The sequence below is a fragment of the Onychostoma macrolepis genome, chromosome 15 (assembly GCF_012432095.1).
Source record: "Onychostoma macrolepis isolate SWU-2019 chromosome 15, ASM1243209v1, whole genome shotgun sequence".
NCBI classification, from domain to species: domain Eukaryota; kingdom Metazoa; phylum Chordata; class Actinopteri; order Cypriniformes; family Cyprinidae; genus Onychostoma; species Onychostoma macrolepis.
In genome coordinates, this window is record NC_081169.1 from 3,108,782 (window position 1) to 3,131,107 (window position 22,326).

The following is a 22,326-nucleotide window of genomic DNA, read 5'->3' on the forward strand; positions in this document are numbered from 1 at the left end:
CCTTTGGACTGACTACCCTGTGTGTGACCTTATGCCTGTGTATGGATTACAGTTTTGGATTACCATAATAAACTGCTTTTGGATCCCCAATCTTCGTGTCCTTGTGCAGATCGATACATTGATACTGAATCATGACAACATTTCTGTCCAAAACTTGCATGTCAGTCAGTTTGACATTTTTGTGAAAACTTTTAGCAATGTTTTCTCGAACACACGATGCATTTGTATCTGTATAATGTGTCATGTTGGATCTGAAAGGTATCAGGAAGTCTTGAGGCTTTAACACAGTCTGTGTGTTTAACTGTCTGTCATTATTCGGTCAGTATGGAGCTCAGTCAACTTCCTCTTGTGTTCTGTGAGTATTGCTTTCTCTGGATGTGTTTCAGTGGATGTTAATTGCTCTTATATTATGAATGGGATCAAGTGGTTTAGTGTTCCTGGATTTTTTTCTTTTTTTCTTTCATGATATATGAGGGATAAAACATGTGAAGGAAGGAGCAGGTGTGCAGTTAGTGCTGTTTGTGAAAGAGAAAAGCACTTTGTTGTGTTTTGGTCAGCCTGTTTGTTCAGTCAATCAGATTTTTTGTGTTTTAATAACGTTTGTTGAATCAGTTCTGTTGGTTTGATTTGCTCAGATGCTTCACTAGTGCGCACTTAGTAAGAGTTTCTTTATTCCTCTGCTTGTGATCAGTCTGTCAGTTCCTTAAACAGGTTTCTCTGCTATGATGATGAAATCTGTAAAATATCAAACCACTGTTTCTGTGTTCATCTGGAGACATATGCAGTCCTCCACACAATATCTTATTATGAGTTCATCTTTATTACTGTCACAGTTTTCAGACCCTTGAAAGTGTAGACAAGTTAGATGAAAAGGTCTATAGACATATTTTGATGGTCCCTTTAACATTCTGTTGACTATAAGTATCATTGCATCTACATATCTACTGACTCTCATTAGAGTGTTAGTAGAGTATTATTAGACTGGTAAGGTTGGGTTAAAATAAGTTTACATGTACTCGCAAAATTACTTATAGTCAGAGTGTCTGTTGGGACACCATCACAATAAAGAGTTAGCAGATATTATTCAGACAGTCTAGTACTCTAATGAGAGTTAGTTGACTCGTGCAAAGTTATTTATTGTCAACAGAATGCTCAAAAGGCACCATCAAAATAAAGTGTTAACAAAATTGACTGAACAGAAACCTGTGTTGTGAAGCTGACAAATATTTAAGAGTAAAATGATGGTGTTTTACAAGCAAAGGAAGAAGAATATACCTTCATATGGCTAATGTATTGTACACAGTATCAGCTCAATGCTGACATTTTCTTTTTGTGTTTTTAGTGCTGATTTCAATCATCCACTCTGGACAAACTGAAGGTGAATGAATTTCATCACATATTCACATACGAGTGATTCTACACTGTTACAAACTAACTGTAAAAAGAGTTATGTTATGTAAGAGTTATGATTTTAAATTATTATAAATACACCTTATTAAGTTATTTTGTGTTATGACTAGAGGAAGAAATTTTAGTGAACTAATAGCAGTGACAATACACAGCAAATATATTTCCTCAAATAATGAACTGCTCTGAGAAATTAGTGAAAATGTTTCATAAGACACTAATAAGTGACTGTAACAGCTATAAAGAACAAGACTTCAGTCTAATCTGATATAACGTGTGTTTTGCAATAAACTGTTTATACAGTAAAAACAGCTCATTTTATTATTTACATTATTTTTTATTGTGAATTGTTGTCATTGTACAGAAAGACCAAAACCCTCAGCGATCATTAAACCTGCTCAACATGTGTCCAGAGGAGAGAAAGTCACTCTCAGATGTGACATATATGCTGATGGAGTCACTAGCTGGAGCTACAGATGGTATAAAGAAGGTTCAACCAGTGTTTTCAGTTATGGACAGGAACACACATTCAGTTCTGTCACTGAGTCTGACGCAGGTAAATACTCCTGTTATGGATTTAAAGGATCACGCATGTCTCACCACAGTGATGCAGTTACGCTGACAGTATCAGGTGAGTTTGAGCATCTCTTCATAAACACACACAAACACACGTTTATTAATGAGTGATTTCTCAATTTCAGCTCCCAGAGCAGTTTTTTTTTAAGTATTTCTTAAGAGGTTAAAAAGTGTTCAGATTTTTAGGGGCCGAGCACCAAACTTGTTGCCCTTTTTATAACTGAATCTTTGGCTAAAAATAGGATTCTTATCCTGATCTCAAAATGAAGACGAAGTCTTAATAATCAGACATTGTAAAATATATTGACATCTGCTTTCATTTTCAAGGGTTTTTTAAAAAAAACGAATTCGGCTCATATGATTGTCAGACAAGGTTTTTTTTTTTTATTGTTTAACTATTACCAAATGACACCCTAAGAAAATAGTTGTGATGTATTTCTGCAACACTTCTCTGTTTAAATAAGCTTTGTAGGCACCCTGCAAACAAGCCCTTTACAGGCCCACTTAGGGCTGTCAGCGCAGGGCCCCTGAGAATTTGCTCATTGGCAAAATGTTGGGCCCTTAGCACTGGCCCTCCAGGAAGCCTAAGCGCTGTTTTATTGAAAATAATAAAGTTTGAAGTCACCGTTATGGAGGTAAGCGCTTGCTTTAGTTGGGCTCTTGACCCTTGACTTAGCTTTAATGTTTGTTTGGCTGTATTACGTCCGCTAGGGGTAAGACGCAATAAATAAATAAAAAAGGAACCAAAAGACCTCCGGCAGGCCATCAGACCAAAAAGAACCTGAACAAATCACAATAAGTAAGGTAAATTTATTTTAAGATACAAAAGGGGAAAACCACCAATAATTAGTAGCCCTCCTTAAGGGACCCACGGTCCAACCAAAAATAACATTTAAACAATACAATATCTAAGAAAATAAATAAAGAGAGAAAACAAGAATGGGTCAAATGGTATTTTTCATCAGAGAGACCCAAGGCCAAAATAACAAACAAAACCAAACTAATAAAGTAAAACAACAATATGAATAACCTACCACAAAGAAAAGAAAAATAAATACAATCAACCTAACCTAACTACTCTTAAAATAAACATCATAAAAAGGAAATCTAAACAAAAAGGCAGGTCTCTCCTACATTTCTACCACATTCCAAACTAAACCAACGATCAAATGAAACACTCAACAAAACAGATTTTGGTCTGCGGCAAGCAGGAAGCCTGGAGCAGTGCGACCGACCCGAAGTCACACCGACCCCCTTCTGATGAACGGAAGAGGCGTTTTAAAGAAAACCGCCAGCTGGTCACCCAATTACCACTGATAGGCGGCAACACTCAGCAAATCAGTGGCGATCTGAAACTCAAAAAGAAAACATCCAGCAGAATACAAATTTATTATAAAAAGAAACAAACATCATAACGTAACAGGCTGCTATAACTGTGTGTTTCTGAAGCACATTTGTTATAGCAAAAGTTGTGAGAAGACAAACTGATCAGGTGATGATAGTTACTTATGATTCAGTCGTCATGTAGTGTCCGTGTAAAGTGATATTAATATATGTGTTCTGAGTTTGTCACACAACAGAAAAATGTGTTATTAACCACCCAGCCAAATTTGAATGATTAAAAAAACCCGCCAAGTAACTAAAATAAGTTATCAAAATCGTTGAAAAATAAGCAGGACTCTCTGCTCTCAAATGCTGGGGGCGTGTCCGCTGTCAGCGCTGAAACCACGCCCACTCGCGGGAAAGCGGTTGTCTCTCTCAACGCTCAAATACCGCTACAACCTGAAGGGATGCAACTGAGGCTACATGTTTGAGCGTGCAAGTTCATTATTTAACTGTAGACGCGCGGCAAGCGCGCGGTGAGCGCGTCAGCGCTGCAGTGAGTTGGAAACCTGAGTTGAAACCTTCTTATGGTGTTAAAAGTGGGACAAAACTGTGCAAGCGCATGAACACAGCCCGCAAGCCTACTGTTGAAGTTGTTGATCAGCCGTTATTGTTGTTGAGAGCCTGTGTGCGGCATAATGTGTGTGTTATATGCAGTGGCGGTTTTAGGCATGTGCGAACCAGGCAGCCGCCCGGGGCGGCATTTTTTCATGACACGTGGGGGACGGCACAAGCACTTGGAGAAAAATAATAATAATAATCATCTGCGCCGCTAAGCGGTTTTCTATTATCTATCATATTATCTATCATATAACTGTGTGGGGAACTGGCAAATTGGCGTCCCTGCTGTGCACGGTACCATCTCAACAAGCAGGGGCGCCAATCTGTGAGAGAAGCTGTGTGAGAAGTGGAAAGGGGAGGGGGGCGCGGCCGCGGGGGACAGTTCACCTCCACTTGTCCGCTCCATTAGTGGGACAGGTGGGCTTAAAGTCAGTCACATCCAGAGGCGCGGGAAGTGGGGGTGCTGAGGGTGCTGCAGCACCCCCTGTTTTTTTTCTGTGGGCAACTGTTTAATTGTTGGGAATATATAAAAAAAAAAAACATCGGAGTGTCTATTTAAGTGCAAATAGCTATGTTGCTGGCAGAGGCTATTTACATTAGCTCCACCCACAAAGGTATGATTGGGATAGTCAAATTTGCAAAAGACGGTTGCTAGTTGGCAGATTCAGTGGTGCAGATGGTAAAGTTTGCGTTACGCTTCTTTTGACACGATCGACCGGGGATCTAATCTGCCTTTTGGGGAACTTTTTTTCTCCCTTTTTAAATTTCAAATCACACCAGAAAAGCATTTATTTTTTAATAAAAATGAAGGAAATAATCAAAAAGTTGAACATAAAGTATCGGGTAGGGTTAGGGTAGGTGTAGAGAGGGCTTTTGTCCCAATAAGGTGGCATCCATTTAATAATTAGAAATAAAAATTACACTCAATAAGTTATTGCATACTATTTTATAATGTATTACAATGCAGAAGTGCAGATAATTACCACTATTTATGCAATAAGTAATGTTTTTCTCTAATAATGTTTTTATTTTATTTTAAAGAGGTGGTTTACTGCGATTTCACTTTTTTTCATTTTAAATAGTGTGTAATGTTGCTGTTGGTGCATGAACAGTATCTGCAAAGTTGCTGCGCTGAAAGTTCAACCTAAGCGGAGATATCGTCTTTTAAAAATCAGGAAGTTTAATGCCTACAAAAACGACTCATATGGGACTACAACGAGATACTTCCCGGGTTGCATACGTAACAAACCCATAAATTTGCATCAACCCCTCCCTCCGGAACATGCAAAAGAGGGGGCAAGGCCATGTTATGCGGCTGTGTCGAAGAGGAAGAGTTATAGTGGAGAGTTGTAGCCATGCCGTCGAAACTGTGTTATTTTCACCCAGCTGTCAGGTCTTCTGTGTTCGGGCTTCCTACGGACGCTGTAGTTCGTCAACAATGGTTAAAATTTATGTTTGATTATGTTCCTGACAATTACAATCGTAATTTAGCTCTCTGTGCTGCGCATTTTACGGAAGACAGCTTCCAGAATCTACACGAGTTCAATGCCGGATTCACACAGAAACTATTACTAAAACATGGAGCAGTTACAACTTTAAAACCAGAGGCAGCAGTTGTTGGGCCACAACCTGTAAGTAAGATTTCATAATTTTAAATGTATTTGCTTGTATAATTTCAGATGTAATGTTTTAGTTTTATCAAGGACGTAAACAAATGCCAACGCTGGCTTTAGTAGCCAGTTAGTTAAATGCCATTTCGTGTGTCTTTGACAAACGCGTACAAACATTTTGGACCCGAATTTGTAATTATGTACTAATTTTGTAAATGTATTTTCCATGTATACTTTATGACGTAATTTTTTATTTGATCAAGAACGTAAACACAAGCCAACGCTGTTTGGTTATAGTTAGTTCGATGCTATTTTGTGTGTATAAGACAAACGTGTACAAACTTCAAAAAATGATATGTAATCACAACAGCAAACTTCATTCAGAAACGTTTGTAAGAGCCGTGCTTGCAGAAGTTCTGTTTGACTCTCTTCATTGCCGCTTTCTGGGTCTGATTCTGGCTCAAACTGATACGGCAATATTGACGCCATTATTTACATTTGACCGGAGCACATGCAGCTGTCGCCCGTGAAGGTGATGGGCGTGACGTTTCCGGACAATGTGCAGTACGCAGTTTAGCCAATCACAACACACCGGCCCAACTAACCAATCTGAGCCCATCGCCTGTTTCTGAGGGCGTGGTTTCAGAGAATCAGGAAGTCAACCGGTCGTTCAAATGACAGGAGAAAGCGGCTTACAATAAAGGTGAAATATATGAAAAATAAGGCGTTTTTTAACAAACGAAACACAAAGACATGTTATATTGCACCCCATAAACGCAATCAAGCAAAGAAAAAAAGCAGTAAACCACCCCTTTAACAGTGCAAATAGCTTTAGATTCTATTTATTCTGTGTAAATAACATCACTAAAGAATACTGCTATTTTCACTTTGTGGTTTAGTCTTGACCTCTGGTCGTGAGTGACAGTGTTGGGGGATGGGAAATCTGTTGATTGTCGAGTGCCAAATAAACACAGAGTGTTTATTATGTATATAGAGTATATTTATTTAAGTTCTGATAACTTATACTGTTTTGTGCAGAATTGTGTTTTTTTCGTGTTGAAGGATTTGTGCAATTGAGAAATATAAGCTTGTCTTACACTTATATTGTTATAGTAAAACATGGCTGTTTGTGCAAAATTTTTAGCAAAAAAACCTACAATTGTTTTCTTTTTTTTCTCGGATGGGGGCGCTCAGAGGGGTCTCACCCGGAGAGTAATTCAATGTAGAACCGCCACTGATTACTTGCGCACTTGTTTAGATCTGCGCGCGCGTGCAGATTCTGCTCACGGTTTTGTTATCTTGTGCGTGCAGTACTGTAATTCGCTTGCGGGCTGTGTTCATGCTCTTGCGCAGTTTTGTCCCACTTTTAACGCCATACCTTCTCGTCTTCAAGGTTGCTTAGCAAGGGCAAACACCACAAGAGCGCAAGTTCCGGTGCGCTTTGAAAGAAGAGAAAGCGGTAAAGCTGGCGTTTCCAAGCGTTTTTAGATGTGAACTGTGAACACTCCACGATTTTAAATTGTATGTATTCTAAGACCTGGGTATCCACCCTAGAACCGTCCCTTCCGAGAATCTGTATATCTAACATCACAGACATTCAAAAAGACAAATTAAGAACTGGACCTCTCAACATAGTTATTATAGTGTTAGGGGCATCATTGCGTCATCGAGCAACCGTTTTAGCCCCGCCCAAAAAAAATCTTGAACACAGAATTGGTGAAAAACTGTTTAATGGTTTAACTCCACAATTCAGTACTACATAGTTCAGAATCTTTGTAATGTGTTTAGAAACAATTATCAGAATTCTCTTCACACAGACTTTAATAACTTCACTTTATAGTAGACCTAGAATCCCACTGCATGAAATTTTAACCTGCTTTAATATTTTGAACGTTTTTACATCATTATGCAGAAATTATATTCAACAGGGTCATGTAGACTCACACAGGTATCAAGATTCAGCGTATCAACCTCAACAATGGTGACAATCAATGAAAAGCTTGTTTTGTGATGTTCAGAGTTGATCTGAATATTTTGTTGACTGTCACCATTGTTGAGGTTTATATCTCTGTGAGTCTATATGATCCCTTCCAAATAATATCTGTATGACTTAAAAATGTTCAAAACATTAAGACAGGATCAGTGTTGGGTGTAATGCGTTACTAAGTAAAGCGTTACTGTAATTAAATTATTTATCCACTGAAAAAATAAAATAAGGGATTACTGTTCATTTTTAGGTAATTTAATTACAGTTACTTATAAAGTACTTGCATTACATACACTAAATAATTTCAACAGTTCTAAAATCAATATTGAATTTAAAATCTAAGTTTACCATCTAAAGATAAAATTGAATGCAGCGGCGTTAACCCTCCGCGCGCTGGTTCGTTCACTTTCAGATTTTTTTTTAATTTAAAAAATGTTTAAGTAATAAAGTTGTGTTAAATCTAAAAGGCTAAACTATTCTATGTTTGACTCAAATTGAAAGAATGAACAGTTTAATTTCTATTAAGGTTTATAGGGATTTTAAGATGTAGCCTAATTAGCGATTTGAATAATTAAGTTACTTATTGAGTAACCAAGTTACTTTTCAGACAGAGTAATCAGTAAAGTAATTTAAATACAATATTGATGATGTAATTAGTAATTGCAATTAATTACTTTTTGAAAGTAACTTACCCAACACTGGACAGGATATAATTTCATGCAGTTATATTCTAGTGTGAATACTACAATGTAAATAATTAAATCTAAATAATGCCCTCAGAGATCAAACTCTGGGTGAAATCAGGGAATTGGTCCATCACGTGACTGAATCATCAAGTCAACTTTTCTTTTTGCAACCTCTGCTATAACATATGTGCTTCAAAAACACACAGCTACAGCAGCCAGAGAAAAACTTAAATTAAAAAGTCAAGGGTCAGGAACCCATAACAGTGAGTTCAAACTTTATTATCATCAATAAAACAGCGCTTAGGCTTCCTGGAGGCTAAGTGAGGGCTGCCCATGCAGGGCCAGTGCTAAGGGGCCAACGTTTTGCCAATGAGCAAATTCTCAGGGTCCCTGCGCTGACAGCCCGTAAAGGGCCAGTGCAAGCTTGTTTGCAGGGCATGGGCTTGTGTTTGGTAACAGCTCCACATACTGGTCAGAAATAAGACAATTTTTTTTTCCATTGTTGACCACTTTGCCGTTTTGAATTTTATTGTAAACTGCTGTATCTGCACGAAACTTTGGTAACTGATGTGTCTCTTTGGCTGCTGCTATAGATGTAGGTGTTGTGGTACAGTATTTCAAGCTATGGGCTGTTAATCTAAAGGTTGTGGGTTTGAACCCTGTCTAAGGTGGTTTTTGCACCTTTGTTGTTCTCTTTGTTCAATTATATACTTCATAATACTGTAGCTGTACATGTGATAAGTGATGATAAACGGCAGGCCTTGTTTGTTCACGTGTCGCTGTAGTGAGTACATATCAGAAGTGGTGCACAGATGTCCAAACATCAAACCATCGTCCAGCTGAGACTGTCACAGTGTGACAAATCATCAGCAGTTAAACCGTGGTGATCAGGGCAATTTGTCACAGCACCCAGCCGGGTCCCCATGCTAACTCCTGTTGAAAATATGGTACCAGATACCTCAAGAGACATATGCCACCTCACTGAATCAATGCATCGTTGTGTGGCTGCTGTTTTGTGGGCTAAAGGAGGTCCTACAGGTTATATATATTTGATCCCCTGCTGATTTTGTACGTTTGCCCACTGACAAAGAAACGATCAGTCTTTAATTTTAATGGTAGGTTTATTTGAACAGTGAGAGACAGAATAACAACAAAAAAATCCAGAAAAAACGCATTTCAAAAAAGTTATAAATTGATTTGCATTTTAATGAGTAAAAATAAGTATTTGACCAATTCGCAAAACATGACTTAGTACTTGGTGGCAAAACCCTTGTCGGCAATCACAGAGGTCAGACGTTTCTTGTAGTTGGCCGCCAGGTTTGCACACATCTCAGGAGGGATTTTGTCCCACTCCTCTTTGCAGATCCTCTCCAAGTCATTAAGGTTTTGAGGCTGACGTTTGGCAACTCGAACCTTCAGCTCCGTCCACAGATTTTCTATGGGATTAAGGTCTGGACACTGGCTAGGCCACTCCAGGACCTTAATGTGCTTATTCTTAAGCCACTCCTATGTTGTCTTGGCCGTGTGTTTTGCGTCACTGTCACGTTGGAATACCCATCCACGACCCATTTTCAATGCCCTGGCCCTGACGGTACATGGCCCCATCCATCGTTCCTTTGACGCGGTGCAGTTGTCCTGTCCCCTTAGCAGAAAAACACCCCCAAAGCATAATGTTTCCACCTCCATGTTTGACGGTGGGGATGGTGTTCCTGGGGTCACAGGTGGCATTCCTCCTCCTCCAAACACAGCGAGTTGAGTTGAAGCCAAATAACTGGATTTTGGTCTCATCTGACCACAACACTTTCACCCAGTTCTCCTCTGAATCATTGGCAAACTTCAGACGGGCTGTACATGTGCTTTCTTCAGCAGGGGGACCTTGCGGGCGCTGCAGGATTTCAGTCATTCACGATGTGGAGTGTGTTTCTCAATTTTAGTTCCCAGAGCAGTTTTCTTAAGTGTTTCTTCAGAGGTTAAAAAGTGATCAGATTTTTAGGGGACAAGCACCAAACTTGTGTTGCCCTTTTTATAACATTAAATCTTTGCCTAAAAAACGGATTCTTATACTGATTTCAAAATGAAGATGATTTCAGTTTCTGAAGTCTTGATAATCAGACATAGCAAAATATATTGTCAACTGTTTTTGTTTCTAATTATAATACCATTTTTTCCATTGTTGACCTCTTTGCCATTTTAGTATCTTTGATAACTGATGTGTCTCATTGGCTGCTGCTATACATGTAGGTGGTGTGGCACAGTAGATCCATCTCTTTGCTGTGAACTTAAAGGTTGTGGGTTTGAAACCAATCTAGGGTGGTTTTGCACCTTTGTTGTCCTTGAACTGTGAATGTAAATGTCTGACACAGGTGAATGTTGTCCTAACTTCCCTTACACAAAGAAAATATATTTTCTTATATATCTGAATTATCAATATACTAAATGATGTAACGATATATTGAAAATCTACAGAATACTATATTGTGTTAATATATTACAATATATTTAATAATACATAAGGATTTGCCGCTATTCATATACTGAAAAATATGTGACAGTATATTTACTTCACATAATGTATGTTTTTATATTCAGTAAAACGCTTTATAACATATACTGTAGATGCAAATGTGATAAGAGATGGTACTGCATGTGTGAACATATTTTTACTCATGCAGACACACACATAAATATATAATAAAATGTATTTTAGAATTATTTACATTATGAGCCATTACACTATGAGCAACCCCAGCCTAGAGCAATGAGCTGCAGGTGCAGTTCAGCAGTATTTATACCACCTTTCTGTCAGTAGAGTGTTCAGTGTCAGAATGGAAAAAGCTGTAAATTTATCATAGTTTGAGAAAGGACAAACCACCTGCATGTTGTCTGCAGCTCAGTGAGGCCGGAGGGCAGCGGAAACTGTCGTGCATTATTCACAGTAACCACAGGGCCACAGTGTGACAGATCACCAACAGCTAAACAGTAGTGAACCACAGTAGAAAGAACCACACTGTGCAGTTTTCTGCTTATGGGTCTGCTTAGTCGACCACCCAGCCGGGTCCCCATGCTAACTGCATGCAGTGGATGATTAAAAGAAAGTGACCTGGTCTGATGAATCAAGATTCCTGGTGCATCACGTCAACAGCCGACTGCGGATACACCGATTACCAACAGAGACTGTGGCACCTGGATGCACTGTTGGGTAGAATCAGGACAGTGACGGCATTGTTTTGTCAAGTGCAATGTTTTCTTGGGACACTTTAGACCCCATTATCCCAACAACACAATCCCTGATAGCTGCCAGGTATCTGAACATTGCTGTGGACCAAGTGTAACCATTCATGACAACCCAGATAGCAAAAAAGCAGGTGAAAACCACTGAATCAATGTTAAAAAAATTGTTGATTTGTCAGTGTTAATGGCATTTAATTAATATACTTTTTGCACCCGCAATTAATGTTGAAATTTTTGTGATCATTATTGTGATCAGTGTTTGATTTAGTTGGGTTCTTGACTCTTGCTTTTCATTAAGTTAATTATTTTTCAGTGCTTAACACAGTGCTGTTTCACTGTAAACACTTATGCATTAGTAAACAAAGAGAAGTTTTAAAGTTAAGTTGGAGTATAGATTATTTTTTGTGATGGTGTCAAGCTGTAATAAAGTTGAGACATAATACTAAAAAATGTTGAAGCTGATTTTTCAATTAAAAATTTTTTCAACATTATATTCGGGTGCAAAAGTGGTTTTGATTCAGTGTAATTAACATTGACAAATCAACAACTTTTAACATTGATTCAATGGTTGTTTGCTATCAGGGTGGTCATAATGTAATGGCTCATCTGTGTATATATTTCATATATTGCTAGTCACCGATAGCAAAAGCGCACTTGCATGTACTAAAGTATTTGACAAAGAGACTCACTGTGCTGAAGACTGAACAGCCATTACTTTTTAAATAAAGTAACATATAATCTAAATCGTCTTTGGCCAATCATCATCTTAACCACATGCTCTACTTTTCAGCACGACAGCAACCCCAAAACCTCAAACATACCAGAAACCCTCTTAAATCCCAAAATAATACAACATTAAACACAAACAGTTCTCCCCCATATTACAATTGAGCAAAAAACACATGAAATAACATTTAATTTTAACATTTACTTTTCATTAACAGTCACAAGCAAAGCAGGGAATTAGAAATCAACTGTAACTCAATTCTGTGAATATGTGTATACATTGAGCTTTATATGGGAACATGTATGTGCAATATATGCACACAATAAATGATACCATTATGAGACAGAAATAGATGAATATATATGTTTTATAAAACTTTAGGAATATTATATAACTCATGCTCCCACTAACTTTATATTGACAGGTTTTTCTAAACTAACTCTGACTGTTGATCCAAAGCGTTCAGTGTTCACTGGAGACTCAGTTACTCTGAGATGTGAGGGGATTCAGTCACAGAATGGATGGGAGTTTCTCTGGAAAAAGACTCAAACCCTGAATCTACTGGAGCTGCAACTAAAACAATCAAACGTGTGACAGTCTCTGATGGAGGAGAGTACAGATGCAGAGCACGAAGAGGAGGATATTACACATATTACACAGATTACAGTAAACCAGCAGCAGTAACAATATACGGCAAGTATTTCAGTTTTCTCTGAGAACACAATGAAAATGATTTAGCAAGATATTAATGATTATAATCGAACAACACTTCAGTCTAAGTTGAGTTAGACTAACATGAGTCATGTTTTACAATCAAGTGTTCATACAGGAAAAACACATTTAATTTTTATTCGTTAAATCATTTATCACATTATTTTCATTGTGAATTGTTGTCATTGTACAGAAAGATCAAAACCCACAGTGACCATTAAACCTGCTCTACATGTGTTCAGAAGAGAGACAGTCACTCTCAGATGTAACATATATTCTGAAGGAGTCACTAGCTGGAGCTACAGATGGTATAAAGAAGGTTTAAGCAGTGTTTTCAGTGATGGACAGAAACACACATTCAGTTCTGTTACTGAGTCTGACGCAGGTGAATACTCCTGTGAAGGATCAGAGACAGAAGGATCACGCTGGTCACAAACGAGTGATAAAGTTACACTGACAGTATCAGGTGAGTTTGAGCATCTCTTCATACACAGTACATACAAACACACATTTAATATGTTATTAATGAGCCTCTTTCAATTTTAGCTCCTTGAGCAGTTTTAAGTGTTTTCTAAGTGGTTGAAAAGGGTTCAGAATTTTAGGGCCAAGCATCAAACATGTGTTGCCCTTTTTTGTGCATATAACTTTGAATCTTTGGCTAAAAACAGGATCTTCCTTATTCTGATCTCAAAACAAAGTCTCATTGTCATTTTTAAACAAAAATGGCTCATATGATCATCAAACCAGGCTTTTATATATATATATATATATGACCCTGGACCACAAAACCAGTCTTAAGTCGCTGGGGTATCCAAAAAAATACCTTGTATGGGCCAAAATTATCGATTTTTCTTTTATGCCAAAAATCATTAGGATATTAAGCAAAGATCATGTTCCATGAAGATATTTTGTAAATTTCTAACCGTACATGTATCAAAACTTAATTTTTGATTAGTAATATGCATTGCTAAGAACTTCATTTGGACAACTTTAAAGGCATTTTTCTCAGTATTTTGATTTTTTTGCACTCTCAGATTCCAGATTTTCAAATAGTTGTATCTCTGCCAAATATTGTCCGATCCTAACAAACCATACATCAATGGAAAGCTTATCTATTCAGCTTTCAGATGATGTATAAATCTCAATTTCGAAAAATTGACACTTAAGACTGGTTTTGTCGTCCAGGGTCACATATATATATATACAGTGGATATAAAAGTCTACACACCCTGTTAAAATGCCAGGTTTCTGTGACATAAAAAATTAGACCAAGATAAATCTTTTTCCACCTTTAATGTAAACTTTAACCTGTGCAACAAACTGAAATATTTTAGGAAAGGTGGAGTAAAAAATAAGAAACTAAAATAATGTGGTTGCATAAGTGTGCACCCTCTTATAACTAAGGATGTGGCTGTGTTCAGAATTAAGCAATCACATTCAAACTCATGTTAAATAGGAGTCAGTACACACCTGCCATCATTTAAAGTGCCTTTGATTAACCCCAAATAAAGTTCAGCTGTTTTTTGGCCGCTTCTTACAGCAAAAGCTGTGGTCCGCAGAGGTTTCAAAGCATCAGAGGGATCTCACTGACTACGTTTACATGGACATCAGTAATCTAATTATTTACCTTACTCTGAATAAGACAATATTATGACTAAGGTGTTTACATGAGTTGCTTTTAGAATAATCCTTTCATGTTCCCGTTTTACATGTTATAGTACATAGATCGATTAATGGTATGCATCATTACGTCACCACGCGACGACATCTGACGTCCCCTCCAGAATTTCACATATAAACATATAGTTCGTCTTCGTTATGATGCCATATACAGTTTTGGGTGTTTCATTTTTAATTTTATGAACGCTTCAAGTGCAGTTAATTATTTGTACGTGTGTACAGACAACGGTGGTGTTGAAGCTCTTTTGTTTGCCGTCAAACGGTTGATCACTGCCGTGTGTGTATCCTGTCGCAAAATGCGACTCTGGTACTGCACCTCGATAATGCGACTAAAATAGGAATACTCCACATGTCTTAATGCGATTTGTGTTTACTTCGATTATGACTTTAGCCGGATTAAGGTCATCAAAAATCTCTGTTTACATGGTAGACTCTTAATCAGAGTATTGTCTTAATCGTATTAAAATCGGAGTATTGATGTCCATGTAAACGTACTGATTGTTAAAAGGTATCAGTCAGGAGAAGTGTTCAAAGGAATTTCCAAGGCATAGATATACCATGGAACACAGTGAAGACGGTCGTCATCAAGTGGAGAAAATATGGCGCAACAGTGATATTTATGGGCAAATATTGTGAAATCAAGATGTGCCATGCTGATAGACTCATACCCAAAAAGACAGTGCTATAATAAAATCAAAAGGTGCTTCAACAAAGTATTAGTTTAAGGGTGTGCACACTTATGCAACCACATTATTATTATTATTATTATTTTTTTTTTTTACTCTCGCCCCCACCTAAAAGATTTCAGTTTGTTTTTTAATTGAGTTGTACAGTTTATAGTTTACATTAAAGGTGGAAAAAAGTTCTGAAATGATTTATTTTGGTCTCATTTTTCATTTGCTCTCAATCACAGAATCACATTTTACAATCACATTTTAACAGGGGTGTGTAGACTTTTTATATTCACTGTATGCATATGTGTGTGTGTGTGTATATATATATATATATATATATATATATATATAGTTTTATTTTTATTTATTTATTTATTTTTGTTTGATTGTTCAACCATTGCATTCTATCAAAAAGTCAGAATTTCTCTATAATACTTCTCTGTTTAAATAAGCTTTGTAAGCCTCATTGGTCTTTGGTAACAGCTCCACCCATGGTCAGGAGTAATACCATTTTTTTCCATTGTTGACCTCTTTGCCATTTTGAATTATATTGTGAACTGCTATACCTGAACTAAACTTTTGGCACAGTAGATCAAGCTCTGAGATATTAACCTGAAGGTTGTGAGTTTGAACCCCGTCTAAGGTGGTCTTTGCACCAGAGTCCTGTACGCGGGCGATGGGGGAACCGCTAAAATTGACGTACCCAGTGGAATAATATTTATGGGCGTTTCTTCAACTAGGGGCACGTTAAGCCTTGTGAAGTTGAATAAAAAAAAACTTGTTCAAAAGTCACATAACACAGTCTCATAAGTTTAAATAATTTGTCTAGTTTTAAGGTCTGTAAGAGGACAAACTTAGATTACAAGAGAAATTGTTAATATTTTACATTTTTCCGACCTGCAATGAACAAATGTCATTTCCATCACATCCCAATATACGGCTGTTATTTAAAAATAGAACAACTTATGCCACCCAGGAATTGTCTTAAGATCATTTTTCTAACTAGTTTTACCAGTTTTTCCACAATGTACAATAATTATACATTTGTCAATGAGATAAATTAACTGCCCTAAGGACCAAATGCTGAACTGTACACGTCACACTCTGAAATATAATATTGGTTTGGGTAAGAGCTTATTAGAAAATAAATAACTTGAATTTTTATATTAAGTAGAGCATGATACATTTTTAATGTGTGATGAGAACTTTTTCAATATTTAAAAAAATGCGTGGTGATGGAAATGACAGGGTGTTTTGGAAATGACAATGAATTAACGTGAATGTAGAGAAACAGCAGAGATATTTATTAGAAAAAGTCTTAAACTCATCACACTCAATAAACTCAAACTCAAAGTCATTAAACATATCAATTGTACTTTGTAACCATAAATGTCATTTCCACCACAGAGGCAGTGTGGTGGAAATTACATTTCTGTAGTTTTTTTGTGAAAAAAATGGAAGATAGCTTCACTGATTAGCTTTGAATTAATACTTAGCATTTGATGTATGCAAAATATTCTTATTTAACTTAAAATGTTTTGCTTTTTAAAAACACCCTTGAAAGTACAGCATGCTTGGAAAAGATGAATAAATATATTAACTGATCAAGCAATATTTACCTTGATTTTTCTTCCATTTGTTGTTGATGAAAATTTTAATTCCCTCCATGTCCAACATGTGCTCTGATGTCACTGAACATTTCCATAGAAACCACCAAAGCAATCTTTCACACAAATGTTTTAAAGGGACATTACAGTGTTGTGGTGGAAATGACACCAATACTGTGCGACTGCTATATTTTGTATTAAAAGTAATATTGTCTCACATTAAATACTATAATGTATTTTAATTATTTTACTAGTGCTTAATTCAGGTACATTAATAGTTACCAGATAAGTCATATTTTTAAACTGTATTTTCATTGTTGAAGTTTAAAAGTCTGGGTGTGCGACAAGGAGAAAACAGTGATTTTGACACCTATAAGGAGGTTGAAAAGTATGATAATATCATAATTGAAAGGTAGAAAAAAAGTTTTAAAGGTGGTTTTATTGTTAGTTTGACAAAGAAAGAGGAATTTGTCCAAAATTATATGTATTTTTAAAAATATGACCAAAGAACATAAAAGTGCCCATAGTCTAAGAATCACCCTTATGTGTCAGCTGCAGTGCGGGCACGGGTCAGGCAGGTGACACTGCACAGGTATTTGCTATTTGGACTCAATCTGGTGCACACTGATAGGCAGCTGCTTTTAAACAGTCCTGTGCTTGTGTTCACACTCTGTCTGAAGACTGTTTAACGCCCCTTTCACACAGGACATGTCAAGTGGTGGAATTGCTGCATGGCTGCTGCTTTCTCTCATAGTGGAAGCATTTTGTGCAAACAGTGAGGGGAAAAATTATTTGAGCCCCTGCTGATTTTGTACGTTTTCCCACTGACAAAGAAATGATCAGTCTATAATTTTAATGGTATGCTTATTTGAACAGTGAGAGACAGAATAACAACAACAACAACAAAAAAACAAACAGAAAAACACATTTAAGTTATAAATTGATTTACATTTTAATGAGTGAAATAAGTATTTGATCCCCTATCAATCAGCAAGATTTCTGGCTCCCAGGTGTCTTTTATACAGGTAAGGAGCTGAGATTAGAGCACTCTCTAAAAGGGAGTCTCAGCGTGTTACCTGTAGAAAAAACTAAATAACTGTCAGTCTCCCTCGGACTGGGGCTCCACGCAAGATCTCACCTCGTGGAGTTTCAGTGATCACGAGAACAGTGAGGAATCAGCCCAGAACTACACGGGAGGATCTTGTCAATTATCTCAAGGCAGCTGGGACCATAGTCACCAAGAAAACAATTGGTAACACACTACGCTGTGAATGACTGAAATCCTGCAGCGCCCGCAAGGTCCCCCTGCTCAAGAAAGCACATGTACAGCCCGTCTGAAGTTTGCCAATGATTCAGAGGAGAACTGGGAGAAAGTGTTGTGGTCAGATGAGACCAAAATCCAGCTCTTTGGCATCAACTCAACTCGCTGTGTTTGGAGGAGGAGGAATGCTGCCTGTGACCCCAAGAACACCATCCCCACCGTCAAACATGGAGGTGGAAACATTATGCTTTGGGGGTGTTTTTCTGCTAAGGGGACAGGACAACTGCACCGCATCAAAGGAACGATGGGCAGGGCCATGTACCATCAGGGCCAGGGCATTGAAAATGGGTCGTGGATGGGTATTCCAATGTGACAATGACCCAAAAGACACGGCCAAGACAACAAAGGAGTGGCTCAAGAAGAAGCCAGTCTCCAGACCTTAATCCCAAAGAAAATCTGTGGAGGGAGCTGAAGGTTCGAGTTGCCAAATGTCAGCCTCGAAACCTTAATGACTTGGAGAGGATCTGCAAAGAGGAGTGGGACAAAATCCCTCCTGAGATGTGTGCAAACCTGGCGGCCAACTACAAGAAACGCCTGACCTCTAAGTCATGTTTTGCGAATTGGTCAAATACTTATTTCACTCATTAAAATGCAAATCAATTTATAACTTTTTTGAAATGCGTTTTTCTGTTGTTGTTTTTTTATTTATTTATTTATTTTTTTCTGGAGATGGGGGTTCGGAGAGGTTAGCGCAATGGCCATAACACAAATATCAAAACTCAAAATATGTAATTTCCATACCTAAAATACATATTTTACAGTCTCTGTATGCAGATTGATCATAAACACAGCTAAGGCTTCCTACCAGCATCCTTCATAAAATGTAACATCTACCACAGTTTTATCATAGGTAGAGTGCAAAATGTTTCAATACAAGTATTTCAGTCAAATGTAATTTATGCAATATTTCAAACCTTTTACCAACAGGAGAAAATCAACCCTCCGCAATAGTTTAAAATCAGCCCAATTCAGTCCAAAAAATGCGGATTTGGCAACCCTGCATCCAACATGAGCTGCAACCAAAGTGATTTAAATGCTCCGCATATTGATAGCGGCTCTCTGATGCGTTAAACTTATAATCAGTATTAGAATGTATTGAATATACTGTAATGAGAGCAGGCAGTAATGGTCAGAAATTAGGAGGGGGATTAAAAAAACAGTCCCGCTCAGCCCTGGCTTTAATACAAAAACGCACACAATGAATGGCGACTGTAGAAAGCAAAAGCTGAATCCTGGACATTTTGGGCGATTTAGAAATCCTGGCCTGACGCATTTATTTATTTTTTGGTCCAAAAAGAGGACATGTCCAGGGAAAAGAGGACGTATGGTCACCCTAGCTAAACTAACACAAAACAACAAGACGAAGCCGTTAGCTAATGTAGGGGAATATACAGTGAAGACCCTCGGACCAGGTGTGTTGAATGAAGACCAGAAGTCAGAGATTCAATCAAAATGAAGAAAATTTACTGAAGAAGATAGTTTGCAGTTTCATCAGCAGAAGTCAGCTTCAAGACTCACAATCGAGTTCGTAGGCTGCTCTGCTTACATGCTTGAAATACCAGTAATTATACTCTAACAGAGGTCACTAATTACGTCAATTACGTTAAGGAAGATTCTGGTTGGTCGAAAGATAGATAAACGTAGAAAATCTCCACACATGGACGTAAAACTTGAAGCATATCTTCTAGTGATTACTTTGGTGACAAGTGATCAGAGGTCAGACGCAATAGGTCTCTCCAGAGACGTACATCTGTTGCCCTGGACATCAGGGTGACGGCAAATGACGGTTTCCTCCGAGAGCTTTCTCCGCATCTTTCTGCAAAGACAAACACTCGCACACATACGCAGAGAACACTTATCTGTACTTCAAGGTTGCCGGGCTCTGCCCTGAATCTTATCAGATATGGTTCACTACACACACACAATGAGAGCAGCTTCTTAGAGAGTAAAAAGGCAGAATAAAGCCATATTCAACTTATTGTCTAACATGCATAAATGTAACCTTGATTAATAATTACTCAAGAAGAAACACACACATATATATATATATATATATATATATATAGGCCCGGATTAACACAGTGTAGTGCCCTAGGGTGACCACATTTGAAGTGCCCCCCCTCCCGCTCAAAAATTCAGGAGCACCTTCTGATCAATAACAAAAATTTGCCTTCCCATTACTAGGTAATATTTGACTCCTTAAAGTGATTTACAGGGGCATTCTTGGTATTTTTTTGTAATGTCATTTTTTTCTAATTTTATTAAAAGTATGTCATTGTCAAATTAAAAAATCTATATTTATAAGCTTTTTCAAAATTTCTAATAAAAAAAATAGAATAAGAACAGGTAGAATAATAAGAATAAGTTACCAATCAAAATAAATCAATATTAACAAAATTAGTTTCCACTACAAAGGTGGCACAGAAGAACACAAAAGTGGCATGTAGGTAAATTTACAGACATTTACAGAGGCTCAGAGGTGGGATGGATGTTTTAAATTCATAACAGAGTTGTGAGATTAATGTTTTACATATAAAATTTTTAATATAGAACTATGGTTTGATTGAAATGATTTAAATAACTGAAATGACACTTTAAACATAAAAATAAAACTGCCTGTAGGTGGCAGCAAGTCACTGATTTTATCACTGAATCATTCATTTAATTGATTCGTTTGAACGGCTGATTCATTCAGGAACGAAGCAAGTGACTGTCTTTATGAATGGGTGATTGAATCACTGACTCACTAGATTCATTTAAAAACATAGGTTCATTCATAAACGAAACAATGCTGTGTCTGAATGGAGATGCGCAGCGGCTCAGCTGTGACAACGAATCTCTTATTTTATTATTATTTTTTTTTCTTACTTGACCAAGACAATTTAATGGTGTTGCTGGTTGGTTTTAAAAATATTGTTGCCTAATAATTTTAGTCTAATAAAAATATTATTTAAATTGGACAAACTCACGCCTCTTGCCTTTTCTACATGGAACGTATTTGTGTGTCTGAATTCTTTCGTTAATTCCCCGGTATTTCGGGGTGGCGTAGTCACTACAAACGAGCCACATGCTACAATTGCATTCAAGGAATCAACATATGTCTGCGATACATTACTCACCGCTGCACAAACACGCAAGTAGAAATCTTTGAAGCTCCCCTCAGCGCAAACACAAATATGCTGATCGTGTGTGTTCTAATAGTCACACGCAGTTTTCAGTGGCACTGTAGAGCCCTGGCTATGTGCCGTGATATTTTCTCTCTTTTTTTATTTTTTTTATTTACGTTTCGCACAACCGCTGATGCTGCCTATCCATTGTGAATTGAATATTATAAATTGGCGGGCTCGACTCTGACTGGGGGGAGGGCGCAATTAAACTGTGACCTGACCCAATCGCAGTTCTTTACATGCGTGCATATTTTATATTCTCTCTGTATTCATTTTCTATGCATCTTCATCTCTTCCAGCAAAATTTTATATACATATATATATATATATATATATATATATATATATATATATATCATGAAAAATATTTTAAAGGTCTAGTCATTATCTTAATCACTTGGTGCCCCCCTATTGGCTGGTGCCCCAGGGCACTCGCCCAATCCCGTCTATGGATAATCCGGCCCTGTATATATATATATATTATGAAGGTCGCGATGACTCCAGGATTCCACTCCTTCACTAACAAGACATTTAAAAAGGTACTTTATTTTAAAAACCTGTAAAATTGAGTTAATGCATATTAAAAACACAAACCAACACATTCTTACCTGTGAAAGTTTATTCTTCTTCTTCAGGAATTTAAATTTAGGCGGTTTTTACAACCAGATGATGCACAATGTTGTTTTGAAACTCATTGATCGTTATTGTGAGTGACGATATATAGACCATTTCAAGATGGTGGACGCGTCAACATATCTGGAGTAGGCATGGGACGATAACCGGTTTCAAGGTATACCGCGGTTTGGAAAATTCACGGTTTCAAAACCACTAAAATTTTCCGTTATACCGTTCCTGCGGTATGCACAGTTTTTTTACTTGTCATCAAAGACTGAAAGTGCAGCACTCCCTCAGTTGTGAGCAGTGAAGACCGTAACGAGTCACACGACTCCTCCTCCTCCTCCTCCTCCTCCTCCTCCTCCTCCTGCGGATAGCGGTCA

The 22,326-nt window shown here is 37.5% G+C and overlaps 1 pseudogene; it reads left to right on the forward strand.

Moving 5' to 3' along the window:
- Positions 1-324: 324 nt before the first annotated feature.
- The window catches only part of LOC131520838 (leukocyte immunoglobulin-like receptor subfamily A member 3), a 36,695-nt pseudogene continuing 14,693 nt past the window's right edge, over positions 325-22,326 (forward strand).